Source organism: Equus caballus, chromosome 12 (genome assembly GCF_041296265.1).
Source record: "Equus caballus isolate H_3958 breed thoroughbred chromosome 12, TB-T2T, whole genome shotgun sequence".
In the NCBI taxonomy this organism is placed as follows: Eukaryota; Metazoa; Chordata; class Mammalia; order Perissodactyla; family Equidae; genus Equus; species Equus caballus.
In genome coordinates, this window is record NC_091695.1 from 43,879,389 (window position 1) to 43,900,028 (window position 20,640).

Genomic DNA, 20,640 nt, shown 5'->3' on the forward strand with positions numbered 1-20,640 from the left:
TGCCTAGGTACCAGCTCTGCTCACATCTTGTAGCATTTCAAGCGAACTGCTAGCTACCCTTTCTCTCCAGAGTGGCTCAACCGGTCTCTCCCTCAATGCTCTTCATACCACCCACCCCCTCTACCTCACCCTCCTCCTCATCCCCTAAAACAAACACAACAACCTGCCTTTCCTTTAGCCACCCACAGATTCTGCTAGAACTCACTCTACTGCTGGTGGGACTGGCAAGAACGAATGACTTTTCCCTCATTTACCTGTCAACCCCCAGGCTTTCTGTGCATGGGCCCAGCTTCCAGGGAAGGCACCAGGTTCTCATTCCCCAAATCCTCACTGAGCGCTCCCACCATTCGGCCCAGGCCACTGTCCTCCCTTAGCAATGGGCAGGCCAGGTTCGCAGCTGTGGACAGAAGGCCTGTTCTGCTTGTTGCCAAGCAGTTTTACATGTACAGTCTGTGCTCCTAACAAGGTTAAGAAGAGACTTACCTGCCAAGGGACATGGCTGGCTAGAGGCGGCAAGGAGCTCAGCCCATTGCCTGGCCTGAGACCACAGCTTATTCACCCAAACTGAGCAGAGCAGGGAACCAAGTAGGCACTCGGTAAATGTTCACGGAACCAGTACACCCTGAAGGGAGATGAACACGGCATCACAGAACATACAGGAGATTCGGTGGCAGAACACCGGGATCCCAGGCCTGGCTCTTTGTGACCTCGGGCAAATCACCTGCCACATGAGACCCGTAACCCCCCTCAGGAATGTATGTGAAGGTACTTTCTACTTAAGGATCTATGCACACTGGTATCGGCTTCCAGAGATGGCCCCTCACCTTTGCCTACCTGGGATGAGGAGTTCAAGGGTATGGAGAATTGATAAGCTAAGAAAAGAGGCCAAGTCTGAAATTCCAGAACTAAGCTCCACAGAAAACTGGAATGGGGCCGGGAGGACTGACCGCATTTTATAGTGGCTGATGTGTTTGTTGCTTTGTACATTGTTCTCAGGCTTTGCCTGGTATGCGTGAGTTTTGCCTTAGCGAGACCTAAGCTTCAGAGTAACCTAACACCTAAATAAATGCTTGTCAACTGCTCGGATGGCTAACAAGGGAGAGATTATTTTTTGGCTGAACTTGGATGACCTGGGGCAAGAGGCACGTCAGCACGGCCTGAGCCTTCTGGGAGAGCAGCACTCAGCCCAGGGCAGCTGCGGGGGAAGGTCCTTCAAAGGGCTGCCGAGAGCAGGGGCGGTCCAGGAGGACTCCTGCTAGAGGAAGGGGGGAACCAAGCCCACAGCTCTCCCCTCAGTCAGCACGTGTTCTTACCCCTTAGGGAGCGCCTGCCATCCACTGCAAAATCTCCCCCAAATCGCTACACTCCCTAGCAGCAACCTGTGAGCTCTCTAAGTGCTAAGGAAAACAGCAAATGAAATCCTTTTTCCTCCTTCTAAAGAATTCTTCATTAAAGAAAACTTCACGTGAAGGCCATCAGAATTCTTGTTTCCAGCCGCAGCTCCTGCAGAAGGGAGTTAAACAAACCACCAGGCCTCAGGTCTTCTAGAGTCTACACTGCTGTTAACATTTCTCCTTCTAACATTCTCTTTTTGGGAGTGTGGGTGGGAAGATGAGAGCAAAAAGAATAAATAAATAAGAGAATGAACAAAAGGCTTCCCCACCCCCTAAGCCTCCAGGTGTTGTGCTCACCCGGGCCTCCAAGCAGAGCCCCACCAAGTAGAGAAGGCCCAGGAGAGAGGACAGCAACACTCAGGCCTTCTCCCTGAAGATCTCGTCTATCCAGAAGTGCCTCGACTCAGGCAGCTCAGAGAGAGCCAGACCAAGCCCCACAAGCCTCCAGCACCCACACAAACCAGAGGGTTTCAGGAGAGTCCCGGGAAAAGACTCAGACAATTCTGGTACCATGGACCCAAGTGGACTGTCTCAAGCCACTGGGTTAGTCTCAAAGGGGAAAATGAATGAGGAAAGTTTTTTATTTTCAAATTCTCCCTTCACTCGCACCCTTAAAGAGCATCTCTGCAGAACCTGGGTGTGGCTTCCTGCATGTCGATGTCAGAGACCCTCCTGAGACTCGGGGAAGGAAAGAGAAGCCATTGGCTGGGCGGAAGGGTCAGAGGGAAGGGTAGTGACAACAGTTGAACGGGCTCCAGGCCAGAGGCAGTGAATGGGCTAGTCCTGTGGATCTGTGCTAGGAATAGCAAACAGATAACAAAGGGGTAGGGGTCGGGGTGGGGGGTGGGAGGGATTTAACTCTTGTGCTGAGAAAACAATGAGGCCTGCAGTGAGGGCCCTGTCCAAGCTCCCCCTTTGAATGAGGTCAGAATCAAAATCTAGGCCTTACCTCTTTGGCGAAGAGATATTGTATTACTCAAGAGGAATATCTAAGTTTATAAAATGGGCATTCAGGTCAAAGGCACGTCAATGACCCAAACTTCTTCAAGTGATACAGCTTTGATATCAGATGCAGCCTTGAGAATATAGGCTGCCACAGGGCCTGGCACAAAACATTTGTTGAACAAATATATGGATGAATGGATTCAGAATGAGGCTGGTTCCATCTGGAATAATCAGATTAGCAGAGACAGAGAAAAGGTTCATGTGTAAGTAATAAGGGACAACTGAGCTTATGTTAACATGAATATACCACGCCTCTAGCTGGGGCGTAGAGGGAAGGGGAAGGGAGGAGGGGAAAAGCAAGGGAGATGTGTTCTCAGAGTCCACATGCCAACAAGATGAATTTCAGCTGGCTCAGAAGACACTCTGCAGAAAGGTGCCAGGTTTTTCATCAGCAGGCCATCAACCCGAGATCTCAGAATATGGGGCTGGGACAAGGGGGGGTGGGGCAGGAGAAATGGCATGAACCTAAAACCAGGTGCATAAAGTGGCAGTCGCAGGAAGGCCTGTCTCCTAGGAACCTGTCTGCAGCTTCAGAAAGAGCAAAGGGCCAACTCTAAGCAACGGTTTCCCATCAACGCCAAGACTCTGAGAGCCACCCCTCTGTCTTCACTCTCCCCTCCTCCAAGCAGCCCTAGCCCGTCACGTCTTCCTTCTACCGAGAATCAGAACCCTGACCTCCTCGGGGAATGGCGCTGGGCCTGGACTCAAATTTAATTTGTTCAGTGCAGAGAAATACACGCATGTGACAGAAGAAATGTGGCAGAGGACAAGCTGCTTTACAGGGTCTGGGGCTCGACTGCCCCCAACTGCATCCGTTTATCGCTTGCCTCCCCTGCGTCATGAGAAAGACAACCCACTTTGACTAGGGCATCGAGGGGTGTGGCAACAACCTTGTGAAAAAAACTCAACTGCTTGCCAAAAAAACTTCTCCTTGACATTTCTTCAAACCCCTAGGCAGGATTATCTTTATCTTCACCGTAGCCTTAAAGAAGAAGCATTCTAGAGAGGAAATAAAAGCGAAAAGAGAACAGAGGCCAAGGATAACTTTGTAAAACAGATGAGAACCAAAATGTGCTGAACAAAGTACGCTGCTCCCAGACCCCAGGCACCGTGTCAGATACTAGCGGGAAGGAAAACTAAAAGGAAGCTAGAGGCTTTGAGAAGAGCACAGAAATGACAGAGAAAACATGCAGCCATTCAGAGAAATAAACAAACAGCATTCTGGCTTGGGGTATGTTCTGTTCTGTTGCCACTGGCATGACAGCTTGGGCATGGGTGTCGGGGCAGAGAGCTGAGTCTGAACCTGAACTCTGTCACTTTGTGGCTGGACGACTTTGGGCAAGTGTTCACCCTCTGGAGCCCCCGTTTCCTCAAGGGAACACCTTCTACCTCCAGAAGAGACGAGAGCGGAGCAGAACGAACGTAGCTGCCATTATTAAATTTAGCTGCCATTATTATTTTACTGTTGTAATCTTTCGTATAAATTTAGTTCTAAATGAGGAAAAATCAACCAGCAGATACAAAACCACCTATGAATTCTGATCTCATTTCCCCACACTTTGGAACTCTCCCTGAGAATTTTAGACTGACAGCCTCCACAGGGAGGAAGCTGCCTGCCCCCTACATCATTCACAAAGGAGCTCCTCCCCTAAGCCCACTCGGTTAAATAGGAAAAAGGAGACCTAGCACCTTCCTAATTACAGTTCTCCTGTGCTGGTGAACGAGGGTGAGGGTCCCTCTGTCTGCATAACGCCCACCCAGTACCTACAATCCCAGAATAGATTTTCTGGAGAAATTCTTAATTTAAATCAGCGGGGAGAGGGTGGGAAATAGGCGTTGGGGCTTGAAATCTAAGTAAACAATAATGCCAAGAAGGATGAAGAGGTAGCTGTCAATAGACGTACTTTCAGTCAACAAATAGCTGCCCCATCCTAAGATTCAAACATTCTGTCAGTCATCAGCATCAGTCAGGAAAAGCAATGGCCACCAACTCAGCTGGACCTGAATCTACAACTCCAGGAAGAAGTGCCCGGTCTTCCTCTGCTCTCCCCTTTCATTTCCTGTCTCCAGCCCACATCCCTACATGGCTGCAGGTAAGATGGACATGAGTCGTTTACCACCCACAGGAAGCCGAGAGCCACTGGCCTCTCCATCACTGTTAGTTTCACTCTAGGTCCTGGGCTCGAACCTCACTCGGATGTACTGTCTTGTCCAAGTTTGCTGTTAGCTAAAAAAGGGGTTTCGGACAAAGATGCAGAGAGTAGGAGAGATTCTTCATTCCTGGAAAAGAAATCCCAAGAGAAAAGCAAGTCACAGGTCAGCAACATCAGCTTCCTTAATAGAGAACAGCTGTCACTGTTACCGCGTCTCATCTCTTCATAAATAGAGATCGGCCCGTCCCTGCCACCATGTCCCACCTCAAGGTTGCTGAGCAATGAGTGCAGCAGGGAAAGGGGGCCAGACGCCACCGGACAGCAAGAAGGGAGGCGAGTGAACATCTCTGCCGCACACGAAGGGCAAGGGAGAAGTCTTAGAAGCCACTAGCTCCTCGCTGCAAAAGAGCTATCTCCTAGAGGAGGGTTTTAAATGGGTCACAGAAAAGCACACAGCTTCGGGATGTCAGAAAATCACGAGGCAAAGAGAGAGAGACGGACAAAAGTTAGGAATTGAGGGCGTTGACTTGGTAGAACAAATAGCAAAAGCTCTATCTATTCTCCTTATTTACAAACAAGATCACTGTGATCTTTGGATAACAAGATAAGGGCATCCTCGGCCTTTGTCTCAGAGAGGGCATCTACGAAGCCACTTGGAAGGAAATAATGAAAGCCAGGCAAACTCAAGACGCAGAGAAGACAATGAAAAGAACATAGGCAAGATAGATTTAAAAAAAAAAACAAAAAACAAGGCAGCCCTATGCAGATGTGGGATCGTTTGGAGGCCTCTAAAAGCTAAAGGCCGCAGTCCAGGCAAGACCATTATCTGAATCTCTGACTATTAGCATATATTACCTTTGTGATCAGAAAAGGCAAGCAAGCTTATTTTCTATCTGGAAAAAATATATATGCAGCTTACAGATGTAAAATGGAGAGCTCTTATTGAAAGGCACATAATTTAAGGGGTATTATCTTTTTTGAAACAATCTGGAACAAAGGGTAATTATAGCTAACCTGCAATTGTCCAGACTAATGAAACAGGAATAGCTAGCCTAGGAAATTCAATAAATATTTATAGAGCACTTCTTAAGTGCCTGGAAGAGCGTAGGAAGTAGAATATTTTAAAGACTGTATCAAATCATAGTAAAGTGATACGACCAGGGACTAGGTACATGACCCATTAGAATTGTTTGGCACATGGGCCTAATAACGTACATGCAGCGGTTGCAAGTATGTACAAAATGTATAGGTGCATTGACAACGAGGGGAAAAAAGTCTAACTTGATGTAATTAAGCCTTCAGTTTGCTACTTTACAATTTTTTTTTTAGTTTTTTTCACCATCTAACCATTTTAAAGCACACCATTCAGTGGTTTTTACTACATTCAAAATGGTGTGCAACTATCACAATTCCAGAACATTTTCATCACCCCAAAAAGAAACCTTAAAACCCCAAAAAGTACCATTAGCAGTCACTCTCCATTCCTCCCTTCCCCAGCCCCTGGCATCCATCAATCTACTTTCTGTCCATGAATCTGCCTATTTTAGACATTTCATAGAAATTTTATACAATAACTAAATAAAGCCTTTTGTGTCTGGCTTCTTTCACTCAGCATAATATTTTAGAGGTTCATCTATGTTGTAGCATGGATCAGTGCTTCGTTCCTTTTTACGGCTGAATAACATGCCGTTGTACGGATACACTACCTTTTGTTTATCCATTCACTGGCTGATAAACATTGGGGTTGTTTCCACTTTTTGGCTATTACGAATAACACTGCTATGAACATTCAGGCATATGTGACTTTTTAAATATATAATATTTAATCATCTAGGCTGGCCTCCCTAATTATGATTTAATTAGTCAAAGATTTGAACCGAACAGTCTGACTCCAGAGCTCGACTCTCAGTCACACTGCTGGACTCCTCTTCATTTTCATTCTCTGATATGGAAGGCACACAGCAGCCCAGAAATGCACTAGACGGCATGGGGAAGCGGCAGAAATTTAAAAGTCATTGTTAACAATCTATACACATGAAGCATTAGCTGCAGGGACAGAAAACTACCTGATGGTTTACTCCTTCCTGTCCTGACAACCCAACAGAAGGGAGATGACACATAATCAGTGGGAAACTACAGGTTGACCTTTCGGATCCTCTAGTAAAACAGGAATGCTGCTACGTGCATCCATGCTGCCGTGAGGCTAAAGAGACGAGGGGGATGACAGGCGGGCAAGCACCTACTGAGCCCCCGGCACACAATAGCCTTTCAGTAAAGGTTCATCTGTTCACGCAATAAAGAGAAGGAGAGAATTTGCGGTGCTAACTTTGGGTTCTGCAATCCCCACTTGAAAGAGCTGGATGGTGTCAAACCTGCTTAACGTGAGAGAGTGGTAAGGACGGCAGGAAACCAGAGAATGGGAAACAAGAAATGTCTGCGGAATCAGGACTATGGGAAAGAAGAGAAACATGCAAAGAACAGGAGAAACTTACAAGAACAAACAGAAAGGGAAGAAAGTCTAAGACAATAAAAACACACATAAGAATATGTGTCTAAAATGTCCCAGATGAAAGGACTGATTAAGCACATGTGTACAGTGATGGATGCCAATTAGTCTTTGGGTGGTGAACATGATGTAATCTACACAGAATCGAAATATAATGATGTACACCTGAAATATATATAATATTATAAACCAATGTTATCCCAATTAAAAAAATAAATAAAAAATAAAATAAAATGACCCAGAGAACGGACAGACGATATGTGATGAGCACAGCATGACAGGCAGCTATCAAAGGGACCAGAGGGAACAAAGACCACCTGGGAGCAAGGACCAGAAGCACTGAAGGGGCAGGAAGGCCTTAGGGTGCACAGAGGTTCCAGGGCATTTCCCTGGCAAAGAAGGGGAAGCTGGACAGCAGAGACCTAACAAAGGAAATGAGACTCTATGCAGATAGAACAAGGGAAAGAGAGCAATTGATTAACACTGCGATAGGCAAAGCTCCACAGCACAGAACATGCTCGAAATGTAATGGCTACAATCGCTGAACTCAGAAGGCGATTTATAAAACTGAAGCAATAAAAATGCAAAATTCATGTAAAGAAAGTGGGAAGAGAAAAAAGGAGAACTGGAAAAGGATAATATGAAAACAAAAGGTATTTTGGAGGAAAGTTGTCTTTTAATTTTCTTATACCATTATATAACATAGAATTCTACAAAAAAATGAATGTTAACTTGGGAAATAATACCCACATATTTATGAAGACATCAATTAAGAGTTGGTTACTTTCTCTTCCTCCTCAAGAGAAATGTGGAAAATGGAAACCCATCTACTTTTAGAAGCAGAGGTTGTCTACCACTGGCACATCCAAGGGGCAAGTTACTGAACCTCTCTGGGACGCAGCTGCCGATACAGGTCTGTGACATAGGGCTGGTCCTCTAAAATGTGTAGGCAAGGCAGGCATTGAATGAGATCACACGTGAAAGTACATTGGAAACAGTAAAGGACTACAAAAAGATGATAATCTGTATGTATACAAAATAAAATAAGGAGGAGGATTCTGGGAAGATGGCAGAGTAGGAAGCACCAGGAATCTAACTTCTCACCTAGATAACAACTGTACTGGCAGAATCTTCTGATGTAACTATTTTGGAACTCTGGAGTCTGTTGAAGGCTTGCAACTTCAATGGCAAGACTGGGAGGGCAAATTGCAGTTCATTTTGGTCAACCACAGTCAACTTCAGCTCTTAGCACAGTAGCATCTTCTGTCCCTCACCCCCAACCAGGAGGCAGGCTGCTGTGCACGTGGTCCTGGAGCAGCTTGCACACAGCTTGTGGGAGCCAGGGTGGGCAAAAAGGACCCTGGCCTCCAAATATTCGGGATGTGTGCTCTGATCACTGATTGCTGCTTCTGATCTCAGAGATGCAGACAAAGAGGAAGGCAGCCATTGCTGTCACACCTCCCCCATTGTTGCAAGCTGCTCCCCTCCAGCTGAAGCCACTGCCAGGGGATTTAAAGGGCCTGCACCCTCTTCCCCTCCCTTTCTTTTTCACTTTCCCCCCTTTTGGGAGCCAGACATTAAAGGCTAGGACATTCAAAAGCAACTGCACATACAGGGAATATTCAAAAATGACTGCATATGCCCAGTAAAAAGCTTGGAAAACATCTAAAAAGACCTTAAGTTTACACCTCAGGCTGATCCTCAGAGATCAGCCTAAAACAATCAAAAGAACAAAAACTGAATGAAAAACAGCAAACCCTGCGAAAGGAGGAGACTCTGATTTCCAAAGTTATCACGTTATTAGAATCAAATGTCCAGTGTTCAACAAAAAAAAATCACAAGGCATACAAAGAAACAGGAAAGTATGGCCCATTCAAAGGAAAAACAGAAAGTGTCCCTGAAAAAGACCTAATGGCAAATATAGTAGACAAAGATTTTAAAACAATTGTCTTAAAGATGCTCAAAGAACTAAAAGAGGATGTGGAGACAGTCAAGAAAATGATGTGTGAATGAAATGGAAATTTCAATAAAGACAGAGAAAACTTAAAAAGAAACCAAAAAACAAATAAATTCTGGCACCAAAAAGTATGATAACTGAAACGAAAAATCCACTAGAGGGATTCAAAGGCAGATTTGAGCAGGAAGAAGAAAGAATCAGTGAACTTGAAGATAGGACCATGGAAGTTATCAAGCCTAATGAAGAGAAAGAAAAAAGACTGAAGAAAAGTGAAGAGAGCCTAAGGGACCTGTGGGACACCATCAAACGGACCATCACACTCATTGTAGGAGTCCCAGAAGGAGAGAGAGAAAAAAAGGGATAGAGAGAATATTGGAAGAAATAATGGCTGAAAACATACCAAATTTCATGAAAAACATGAATATAACATCCAAGAAGCTCAATGAACTCCAACTAAGATGCAGTCAAAGAGACCCACACCAAGACACATTATAACCAAACTCTCAAAAGACAAAGACAAAGAGAATCTTGAAAGGAGCAAGAGAGAAGCAAATTGTCACATAAGAGGGATCCTCAGTAAGATCACTAGCAGATTTCTCATCAGAAACAGCAGAGGGTAAAAGGCGGCAGGCCAATATATTCAAAGTGCTAAAAAATATATATATATCAACCACAATCCTATATCCAGCAAAATTCTCCTTCAAAAGTGGGGGGGAAATTAAGATATCCCAGATAAACAAAAAGCTGAGGGACTTTTGTGACCGTTAGACCTGCCCTGCAAAAAATGCTCAAGGCAATCCTGCAAGGTGAAATGAAAGGATATTTGAAGTCATATGGAAAAATAAAGATTTCAGTAAAGGTAAACACACAGGCAATTCTAAAATCTAGTATTATTGTAACAATGGTTTCTAACAGTACTTTTTGTTTTCTACATGATTTAAGAGACTAATACATTTAAGGGAAAAAAATAATTATTAGCGTAAAAGCTAGTATACTGTAACTTTGGTTTATAATTCCAAATCTTGTTTTCTACATAATTTAGGAAACTAATGCATTTAAAAAAAAAAGTATTAGTTTGTGTTTCAGGGCACACAACATATAAAAATGTAATCTCGTGACATTAACAACTGAAAGGGGTGGGGAAGGAGCTGCAAAGGAGCAATTTTTGTATCTTACTGAAGTTAAGCTGGTATAAATTCAAATTAGAGTGTTATAGCTTTAGATGTTAAATATAATCTCCATGGTAACCACAAAGAGAATAGCTACAGAACACAGACAGAAGGAAATGAGAAAGGAGTTTAAACATTTCACTACAAAACAATCAACTAAACACAAAAGAAAACTAATACAGGACATGAGAGTCAAAAAAGCTACAAGGCATGTAGAAAACACATAACGCAATGACAAAAGTTAAGACTCTCCTTATCAGTAATTTCATTAAAAGTAAACAGATTAAACTGTCCAATCAAAAGACAGAGATTGGCAGAATGGATTAAAAACCCACGATCCAACTATATACTATCTAAAAGAGAGTCACTTGAGATCCAAAGACACAAACAGACTGAAAGCGACAGGATGGAAAAAGATATTCCATGCAAACGGTGATCAAAAGAGAACAGAAGTGGCTATACCAACATCAGAGAGAACAGACTTTAATCAAAAAAGGTTACAAGAGACAAAGAACATTACATATTAATTAAAAGCTTAATATAGCAAGAAAAGAAAAATTATAAACATTTACACACCTAATGACAGATCATCAAAACATATGAAGCAAAAACAGAATTAAAGGAAGAAACAGAGAGTTCTACAATAATTGGAGACTTTAATACCCTGCTCACAATGGACAGACCAACCAGACAGAAGTTAAGTAAAGAAACAGAGGACTTACCCAATAAGCCAAGTAACAGCCATATACAGAACACGACCCAACAATAACAGAATACGCAGTCGTCTCAAGTGCACAGGTGACATTTTCCAGGATAGACCACATGTTAGGCCACAAATTAAGTCTCAACAGATTTAAAAAGACAGATATCATACAAAGTGTCTTCTCTGACCACAATGAGATGATATTAGAAATCAATCACAGGGGCCGGCCCAGTGGCACAGGGGTGAAGTGCGCACGTTCTGCTTCGGGGGCCCGGGGCTCACCAGTTTGGATCCCGGGTGCGGACATGGCACCGCTTGGCAAGCCATGCTGTGGTAGGCATCCCACATATAAAGTGGAGGAAAACAGGCATGGATGTGAGCTCAGGGCCAGGCTTCCTCAGCAAAAAGAGGAGGATTGGCAGCAGATGTTAGCTCAGGGCTAATCTTCCTCAAAAAAAAAAAAGAAAGAAAGAAAGAAATCAATAACAAAAGGAAAACTCACAAATCTGTGGAAATTGAACAACACATTTTTAAAAGGCCAATGGATCAAAGAAGAAATCACAAGGGAAAAAAGAAAATAGAGACAAATGAAAACAAAAACACAACACCGCAAAACATGGGACTCAGTGAAAGCAGTGCTAAGGGGGAAATTTGCAGCTATCAACACTTATATTAAAAAACAAGAAAGAGCTCAAAACCACAACCTAACTTAAGGAACTAGAAAAAGAACAAACTAAATCCAAAGCTAGCAGAAGGAAAGAAATAACGAAGAGCAGAGATCAATGAAATAGAGAATAGAAAAACAGTAGAGAAAAATCGATAAAATCCAAAGTTGGTTCTTAGAAAAAATTAACAAAATTGACAAACCTTTAGTTAGACCAAGAGAAAAAGAGAGGACTCAAATTACTAAAATCAAAATGAAAGTGGGAACATTACTACTGATTCTACAGAAATAAAAAGGATTATAAAAGATAACTATGAACAACTGTACGCGAACAAATTTGATAACCTAGATGAAACGGGCAAATTCCTAGAAACAAAAGCTACCAAGACTAAATCACAAAGAAATAAAAAATCTGAAAACACCTATAACTAGTAAAGAGATTGAATCAGTAATCAAAAATCTCCCAACGAAGAAAAAGCCTTGGACCTGACGGCTTCACTGGTGAATTCTACCAAACATGTAAAGAAGAATTAATACCAATCCTTCTCAAACTTTTCAAAAAAATTGAAGAGGAGGGAACACTTCCTGACTCATTCTACGAGGCCAGCAGAACCCTGACACCAAATCCAAAGACACTACAAGAAAACTACAGATCAATATCCCTTATGAACACTGATGGCAAAACTCCTCAAAAAATTCTAGCAAACTGGGGCCAGCCCAGTGGCGCAGCGGTTAAGTTCACACATTCCCCTTTGGCAGCCTGGAGTTCACCAGTTCGGATTCTGGGTGCAGACATGGCACCGCATAGCAAGCGGTGGAGGAAGATGGGCATGGACGTTAGCTCAGGGCCAGTCTTCCTCAGCAAAAAGAGGAGGATTGGCAGCAGTTAGCTCAGGGCTAATCTTTCTCAAAAAAACAAACAAAAAAACATAATACTCAATGGTGACAGGCTGAAAGCTTTTCCTCTAAGATCAGGAATAAGGCAAGGATTCCTGCTTTCACAGCTTCTATTCAACATAGTACTGGAAGTTCTAGCCAGAGTAATTAGAGAAGAAAAAGAAATCAAAGGCATCCAAATTGGAAAGAAAGAAGCAAATTTATCTCTTTGCAGATGATGTCATCTTATATGCAGAAAACTCGCAAGATTCCACCAAAAAAAGCTGTTAGAATAAATGAATTCAGCAAAGTAGCAGGACACAAAGTCAACACAAAAATCAGCTGCATTTCTATACACAAACAATGAACCATCTGAAGAAATTCCAAAAACAATTCCATTTACAACAGCATTGAAAAGAATAAACTACTTAGGAATTAACTTAACAAGGAGGTGAAAGACGTATAATGAAAACTACAAAACACTGCCGAAAGAAATTAAAGAAGACATGAATAAATGGAAACAGTCCATGTTCATGGATTGGAGGACTGAAAATTGTTAAAATGTCAATCCTACCAAAAGCAATCTACAGACCCAAAGCAGTCCCTAACAAAATCCTAATGATTTTATTTTTTTTGCAGAAATAGAAAAACACATCCTAGAATTTACATGGAATCTCAAGGAACCCCGAATAGCCAACACAATCTTGAATAAGAACAAAACTGGAACACTCACGCTTCCTGATTTCAAAATCTACTACGAAGCTACAGTAATCAAAACACTGTAGTATTGGCATAAAGAAATACATACACAACATAACAGAATAGAGAGCCTGGAAATAAACTCTCGTATATACGATCAAATGATTTTTGACAAGGATGCCAAGACCATTCAATAGGGAAAAGACAATCTTTTCAACAAACAGTGCTGGCAAAACCGGACAGCCATGCGCAAAAGAATGAAGTTGGACCCTTACTTAACACCATGTATAAAAATTAAATCAAAATGGATCAAGGACCTAAAAGTAAGACCTAAGATAATAATGCTCTTACAAGACAACACAGGACAAAAGCTTCATGACACTGAATTTGGCAATGATTTCTTGGTTGTGACACCAAAGGCACAGATAACAAAAGAAAAAACAGACAACTGGACTTCACGAAAATTTTGAAATTTTGTGCATCAAAAGACATTATTCATAGAGTAAAAAGGCAACCCACAGATTGGGAGAAAATATTTGCAAGTCATATATCTGATAAGGGATTAATATCCAGAATATATAGAGAACTAAAACTCAACAACAAAAAAACCAAACACTAAATTCAAAAACGGGCAAAGACCTTGAAAACACATGTCTTCAAAGGAGATAGATGAATGGCCAACAGGCACATGAAAAGACAGAAAGCATAATGGTGGTTCCAGGGCCTGGGGGAAGGGGAGAATGGAAGTTATTGTTTAAATAGGGCCAGAGTTTCAGTTTCTTACACTATGTGTATTTTACCACAATAAGAAAAAAGGAAAAAAAAATAAGTAGCCTTTTTGGTATTCAGACAACAGAACAGTATAAAAAGTTTTTTTAAAAAAACACAAACAAGAATCAGGCCAGCCTGAAATTAACACCTACCAAGATCAACTTGGCAGTAGCAGAATGACAACGGGTTATTCACAACAGTCTCCCCAGGAATGCAAAATATGTAAGAATTATGGAGAATTTCAGAAATCAAAAGGGCAAAATATTTGGAAAAAGAACTGTGTGAAAATAGGAATCTGCAACCAAAGACAAGGGGGATCAGGGTCTGAAACAGGATATCATTCTCAAATCCCTAAGACATGTATTAATAATTGCCTGTGCTATTCTGGTTCTCAAAGCAACCCTACCTATATAGCGAACGCCAAGTGACCTAGCCCCCAGAAAGACTTCCTTGGTACAGATGGGCCAACCGCCAGTCTTTAAAACCAGAAGGGACAGACCCAGCCCTGATGGCCTAGTGGTTAAAGTTTGCTGTGCTCTGCTTCAGCGGCCGGGGTTCGGTTCCTAGGCGTGGAACCACACCACTCATCTGTCAGTAGCCATGCTGTGGTGGCAGCTCACAGAGAAGAACCAAGAACGTATAATTATATACAACTATGTACCGGGGCTTGGGGAGCGGTAGGGTGGCGGCTGGCAACAGATGTTAGCTCAGGGAAAATGCTTCCCCTCTTCCCCCGCAAAAAAAAATCCATACACAATATAGAATAAATGTCAGGCTTGTAGACACCCAATAAATGCTGACTGAATGGCTAAACATTATCCTTGTTCCTTTAAAAAAAAAAAAGCAACAAACAAACCAGAAGGGCAGACCCCAGAGATTCCATCTTCCACTACAAATTCACAAAGTGGCCTTCTGGGACGTATCCGTGTCATGTGAGTTTGAAATGAGTGAGTCAGGGGCTGGCCCCGTGGCCGAGTGGTTAAGCTGGCGCGCTCTGCTGCAGGCTGCCCAGTGTTTCGTTGGTTCGAATCCTGGGCGCGGACATGGCACTGCTCATCAAGCCATGCTGAGGCAGCGTCCCACATGCCACAGCTAGAAGGACCCACAACGAAGAATATACAACTATGTACCAGGGGCTTTGGGAAGAAAAAGGAAAAAAATAAAATCTTTAAAAAAAAAAAACAGAAAAAAGAAATGAGTGAGTCAGATTTCCAGGCCCAACCTAAGCATCAAAGTACTACAATTCCGAGGGAGTGGCCCAGACTGCCTTCATAATAGCACCGTGCGGCTGGCAGTCTTATTCCCGAGAGTGAAAGCCAAAGACCCAGGAGAATGGAAGGCATATCCCCAGGGACGCAAGAACCTAGTCTCAAAGACTACTTTAAAGTTAAACAAGAGCTTTTCTAGCCAGGCAGATAACCATCCATTCCTCCTGCTGAAAGCAACTAAAAATGCTGGATAAAATACATGCATGTATGCATATATTTATATATTCTTTTAAAAATCTTACTTAAAAGCATAGACAAGTTAGTAAGAAAATAAGGAACACTCAGGCCAAAATCTAAGCAGAGACAGAAGCCCAGAGAGATTTGCAGAACCAAGCAAACTCGAGCTTCAGCTTTCAAAGCCTCAGAGGGCACTGGCCCACCCAACATGGGAAGTCTCAGGTGCTCTCACCCCCAGTGAAGCTGGGACTTCCAAAGGCCACCCTCTCAGAGTAAGGGTAAAGCAGAAATAAACCTGATCGACCTCTCTGCACTCTGAGGAGCCACTGCAAAAAGAATCAAGCCTCTCAATCCTTGTCACTGAGCAGTTCAAGAAACAAAAAAACCCACCCAAAGAAGTTATTATACAATAGCCCTCACAGGTTTGCAGTGCGAATTCCCACCATGTGGGCAATCAGAAAACACTCAGTGCTCTATCCTGCTGGAGGGAAGAAGGGTAAATTGGTACAACCACACTGGAAAGAGTTTCACATGCCGGCAAGTCCACTCCTAGCTACACCCTGGAGAAAGTGTTGCTCGGGTACACCAGGAGCCATGTAGAAGAATGTTCTCAGCAGGGTTGTTCCTAAGTGCAAAAACACGGAAGCGGCCCAAAGGCTTCTTGGCTGTAGAAAGGATAAATACACTGCAGCACATTCGTGCAGTGGAAAGCTACGCAGCACTGAAAAGGAACGGAGCTCTGGGCATCCACATGGATGAATCGCAGAGGCAACACTGAGCACAACACAGAGGTCCACAGGATGACTCCATGTGGATGATGTTCAAACACAGGCAAAACTAAACCATAAGTTATTTAGAGATTGTTCATCGGTGGTAAAACTATTGACAACATCAAGAGAATGATTATCACAAAAGTCAGAACAGCTGTGGGGGTAAGGGGCTTCAACTGGGGAGGGCACAAAGGGGGTTTATATAGTCCTAATCTTTTATTCCTGAACCTGAGGGATGGGAACACAGATGGTTGCTTTATTGTTCTGTTTCAATGAGTGTGTGTGCGTACGTATGTATGTTTTAAATATGTCTTTTGGAAGTGATATATTTTGTAACAAACATATGACAGAAGGAAATTATGGAATGTCACACAGCTGTCAGAGTGAGGGAGACATCTCTGTACTGATATGGGAAGACCTCTAAGATAAACTGATAAATGAAAACGGCATGGAGCAGAGAAAGGGTGTAGGAGGAAAAAAGAATAGAAATATATTTATATATATATATGCTTTTTAAGATTGGCACCTGAGCTAACATCTATCGTCAATCTTCTTCTTTTTCTTCTTCTTCTCCCCAAAGCCCCCCAGTACATAGTTGTATATTCTAGTTGTAGGTCTTTCTGGTTGTGCTATGTGGGACGCCGCCTCAGCATGGCCTGATAACCAGTGCCATGTTGGCGCCCAGGATCCAAACTGGTGAAACCCTGGGCCTCCGAAGCAGAGCCCGTGAACTTAACCACTCGGCCACGGGGTCGGCCCCTATATTTATATTTTAAATGGACACATGGTCTCTAAGAGGATAGACAAGACCACCTTTAACCAGAGGTGGTCTCTAGGAAGAACTGGATGGAGAGAGGGGAGGGGGGAGGGGAGAAAGTAGAGGGGAGAGAGGAAGAAAACAACGGGAGACTTTTATATATGTAAATATTTGTACCAGGTGAAAGTTTACTTAGCTAACATACACAACTTTTTTTGTTGTTCACGTTAGCCCTAAACCCTTGGGTTACTGCTTCATAACCTGTGGGTCCATGGGGAGTGCCTCTAAGGCAGTTACCCGGGTCACACCTCGGCTTCCTTTGCCTCATCAGTAGCTGTCCACTGCACCTGTTTGCAGGATGGAAGTCACTCCATCATCTTCAATGATTTCACAGCAAGGGTAGAACTCCAGCCCATCCAAGCCCAGAATCCCACAAAGACCCTTTGATCCTGTGATATAATAAGAAACATATATTTGGTCTTTGTTCCAGGTTCCTGGCACAGGAGCTAAAATTCTCGGAATTTTCTTAGTGATGGTGGTGAGAGGAGAATCTTTGTTATTTATAATAAGCCCCTTTCAGATCTTTTGTTATTTATAATAAGCCCCTTTCAGCCACACCCGAGTTTATGCTAATGAGATGACTTTTGGTGGCCCCTAGATAACTTCAGGACGGGGGCTGGTTGCCAGAGGACCGAATGAGGTGATCAGAAGGCTGGCATTTTCAGACCCAGCCCTGTACCTCCAGAGAGGGCAGCGGGGCTGGAGGGTGAGTTAGTCACCAATGGCCAACCGTGCCTACGTAACGGAACCTCCATAAATACCCTAAACAGCAGGGTTCAGAGAATTTCCTAGTTGGTGAACACATCCAGGGGCCAGGAGGGTGACATGCCCCAACTCCACAGGGACAGAAGATCCTGTGTTCAGGATCCTTCCCAACCTCGCCCAAAGTACCCCTTTATCTGGCTGTTTATTTGTATCCTTTGTAATATCCTTTATAATACATCAGTCAACAGAAGTCAAGTGTTTCGCTGGGTTCTGTGAGCCATTATAGCAAATTATCAAACCTAAGGAGGGGGTCGTGGAGTCATAGGTATCCCGTGAGGACACAGCCGGTCGGTCAGAGGTACAGGTGGCAACCCGGGACTTGGGACTGGAGTCTGCATAACTCTGGTGGTTAGTGTCAGAACTGAATTAAACTGTAGGACACCCAGTTGGTGGCAGAGAGTAGGAGAATTTGTTGGTGTTGGGAAAATACCACGTGTTTAACATCAGAACTGTGGTGGGTAAAAAAACACCATCAGAGAACTCTGGCTGGGACCCCACCAAGGACTGGACCCTTGGGCTTACTCTGTTGGGCTGGCTGATCTGGGACAAGAATCTCAGAGGCAGCGGCTGGAAGGGCCTTTGGGGGCCATAAATCTGCTAGGAATAGCTGAATTTGCCCTCCACCCACACCCTAGGGGGAAGAGTCTCTTCGAGCTGTGCGTTCCCTCCAGATGGAGAGGTGAACCATGAGGGGAAAGAAAACCGACTCAGAGTTGTAAAAATAACAACCAGAGAGGCCAGTCACACGACCAGACTTGGCTGTTTCCTTAGAAGATAAGCACTGCATCCCTTCACTTGTGACTTCAATCTCAGTGTGCTCCCGCTCCCGTCAGGAGGTACCTCACCTGTCTATTCAGCTGACCACATGCCCTTCCAAAGTCCCAGCACAGAACCGTGAAAACAGTGGGGAGAGAATCAGAAACCAGTTATAAGTTCATATTCTGAGTATGCTAGGAGCAGCCCTCTCTCCAAAATGCCTCCCTCGCCATGTGCCTAAAAAACACAACAAAAACCCCAACCCGCTCAGATCTAACATCTACACATACAAATATGTCTACAAGGCACTGTTTGGTTCAGAGCAAATCCATGTGCAGGCAGCTTCAATGCCCCCCACGCCGCCCTGCCCTGGAAGGAAAGGGAAAGTGCCCAGTACCTGGAAGGCGCTTCTCTCCTGTTAGCCCTTCCAGCTCAGCCTAACCGGCCTAACCAGCCGAACCGAGCAGCAGCAGGAGGCTCTGAGCCCTAAGCCTGGAGAAAAGGAAGGGCCTAAGAGGAAGAGCCGGGGAAGATCAGCCTGGGAATCTTAGGACTCCGCTTGACCTCCTTCCTCTCGGGACAACGTTTTCTCCAGGTAAGTTCTCAGGACTAACTGCTCTGGTCTCAAGCTAATTCAATTTTCTCAGGAAATTTTGAGTTGGGCTTAATAGCCCATCTTTAAGACAGCACCCCATACCAGCTCCCTATTTCTATGCTTCTCCGCTTGTCCCCGGACCTCAGGTCCTCCAGCTACATGAATGAGGCTGCTTTTCCAGCTCTGCCTTTCAGGATGGAGGCAGAGTTGCAAATCAGAGCTCTCCACATCCTCTCTCCACTTCACCCCATGACACCTTTTCTTATGTAGCCACTTGGCATTTGCTCTTCCTTCCCATCGCCACCCCCCGCCCCCGCCCCGACTCCACGTGTGCATCAATGACGGCACGCCCAAACCGCAACACCTGCCTCTCAGAGCTGGTCCCCCACTCTGACCTCCTGACTCTCCCCATCCCAGGTCAGCCGGCCCACTACTTCCAGAAGAGTTTTCCAAACCCCATTCACCTGTGGGTGGTCACAGGCTCAAGCATCTCAGAGACTTCTCATTGTCTTAAATCCCAGCTCGCAGCTGGACAGAATGACTCTCCCGCCACTCACGCTCACCACTCCCCAACAGCATCCATTCTGCCAACAAGGTTTCCTGAGCACCAGACTCCTGTGGGTTCAGCAGCAAACAAAGCAGGTGCAAATCTCCACCCTCATGGAGCTTCTATCACCTTCCTCCCGCCATTTACCCAATGCCCGGCTTTTCTCATTACCATGATTTGCTCCGTGTACCACTGCCTGGGTGCCATCCCCTCCTCTCCACCAACCCAAATATGATACCTCGTTCAAGGGCAAGCTCTCCCAAGAAGTCCTTCCTGAGGAGGAGCCACCCACCCGACAGTCCCCTGAGCTCAGAAGCCCTTGGACACATGTGTTCTCTCCACAGAGAGTTCTACTGTAACTGTTCTCCACTGTACCAGGGACAGACCCATCGTTATGATGTGTCCGCTGGGTGCCACTTCACTAAGTTATTTCATTACTCCCCCAACAGCCCTGTGGGGAAGGTCTTATTGCCCCTATTTTATAGATGAGCAACTCAAGGCTCAAAGCAGCTTAGGAACTTGCCAGAAGTGACAGGGCTGGTGGAGGGCTAAGCCTGAACTCCAACTCGTAACCTGCTGACTCCAGGGCTCTTGTTCTTAGCCACCTCCCTGGAAATTTTCTGCATTCACTTTTGCATGTGACCTCTTACCCGGCACAGAGACAGCACTCAGTGAATGGTGACTGTGACTTCCTTATTAACTAGCCACTACTTGAGCACGCACTCCTCCTCTCCCCAGCCACAGGGTACACACCCGAGGGCAAGGGCCACATCATCAGATCCTCTTGAAGCCTTACAGTACCCAAGAAAGAGCTGTGCCTGCCACAGATGCACAGTAACTGCTTGAGGAAAGAACAACTTCTTGGAATCTTGCACAGCAATAACTTTTGCCCTTCTTAAGCCAGTCAGTCAATTGCGAAAACTCAGGATTAGATCATGGAGCCAAATATTAAAATTGCCCTTTAAGAATTTCAGAAGTAAAAAGGGGATGGAAAGATGGCCCAGGTCAGCAGAAACACAAAGGTGTGTTTTGCAACCGGCTGGAATGG

The 20,640-nt window shown here is 44.3% G+C and overlaps 1 protein-coding gene across 22 annotated transcripts in view; it reads right to left on the bottom strand.

Annotated features, from left to right (window-relative positions):
* Positions 1-20,640, bottom strand: part of PC (pyruvate carboxylase) — a 90,459-nt gene that overhangs the window by 56,180 nt on the left and 13,639 nt on the right. Inside the window, exon 1 of one of the 22 annotated variants that reach the window (XM_070228944.1) lies at positions 484-617. The exons of the other annotated variants lie outside the window; for them this stretch is intronic. The gene's annotated coding sequence lies outside the window, so the exon portion shown is untranslated. Of the gene's footprint in view, positions 1-483; positions 618-20,640 lie in introns of those variants that run through there. 22 annotated transcript variants of the gene reach the window in all.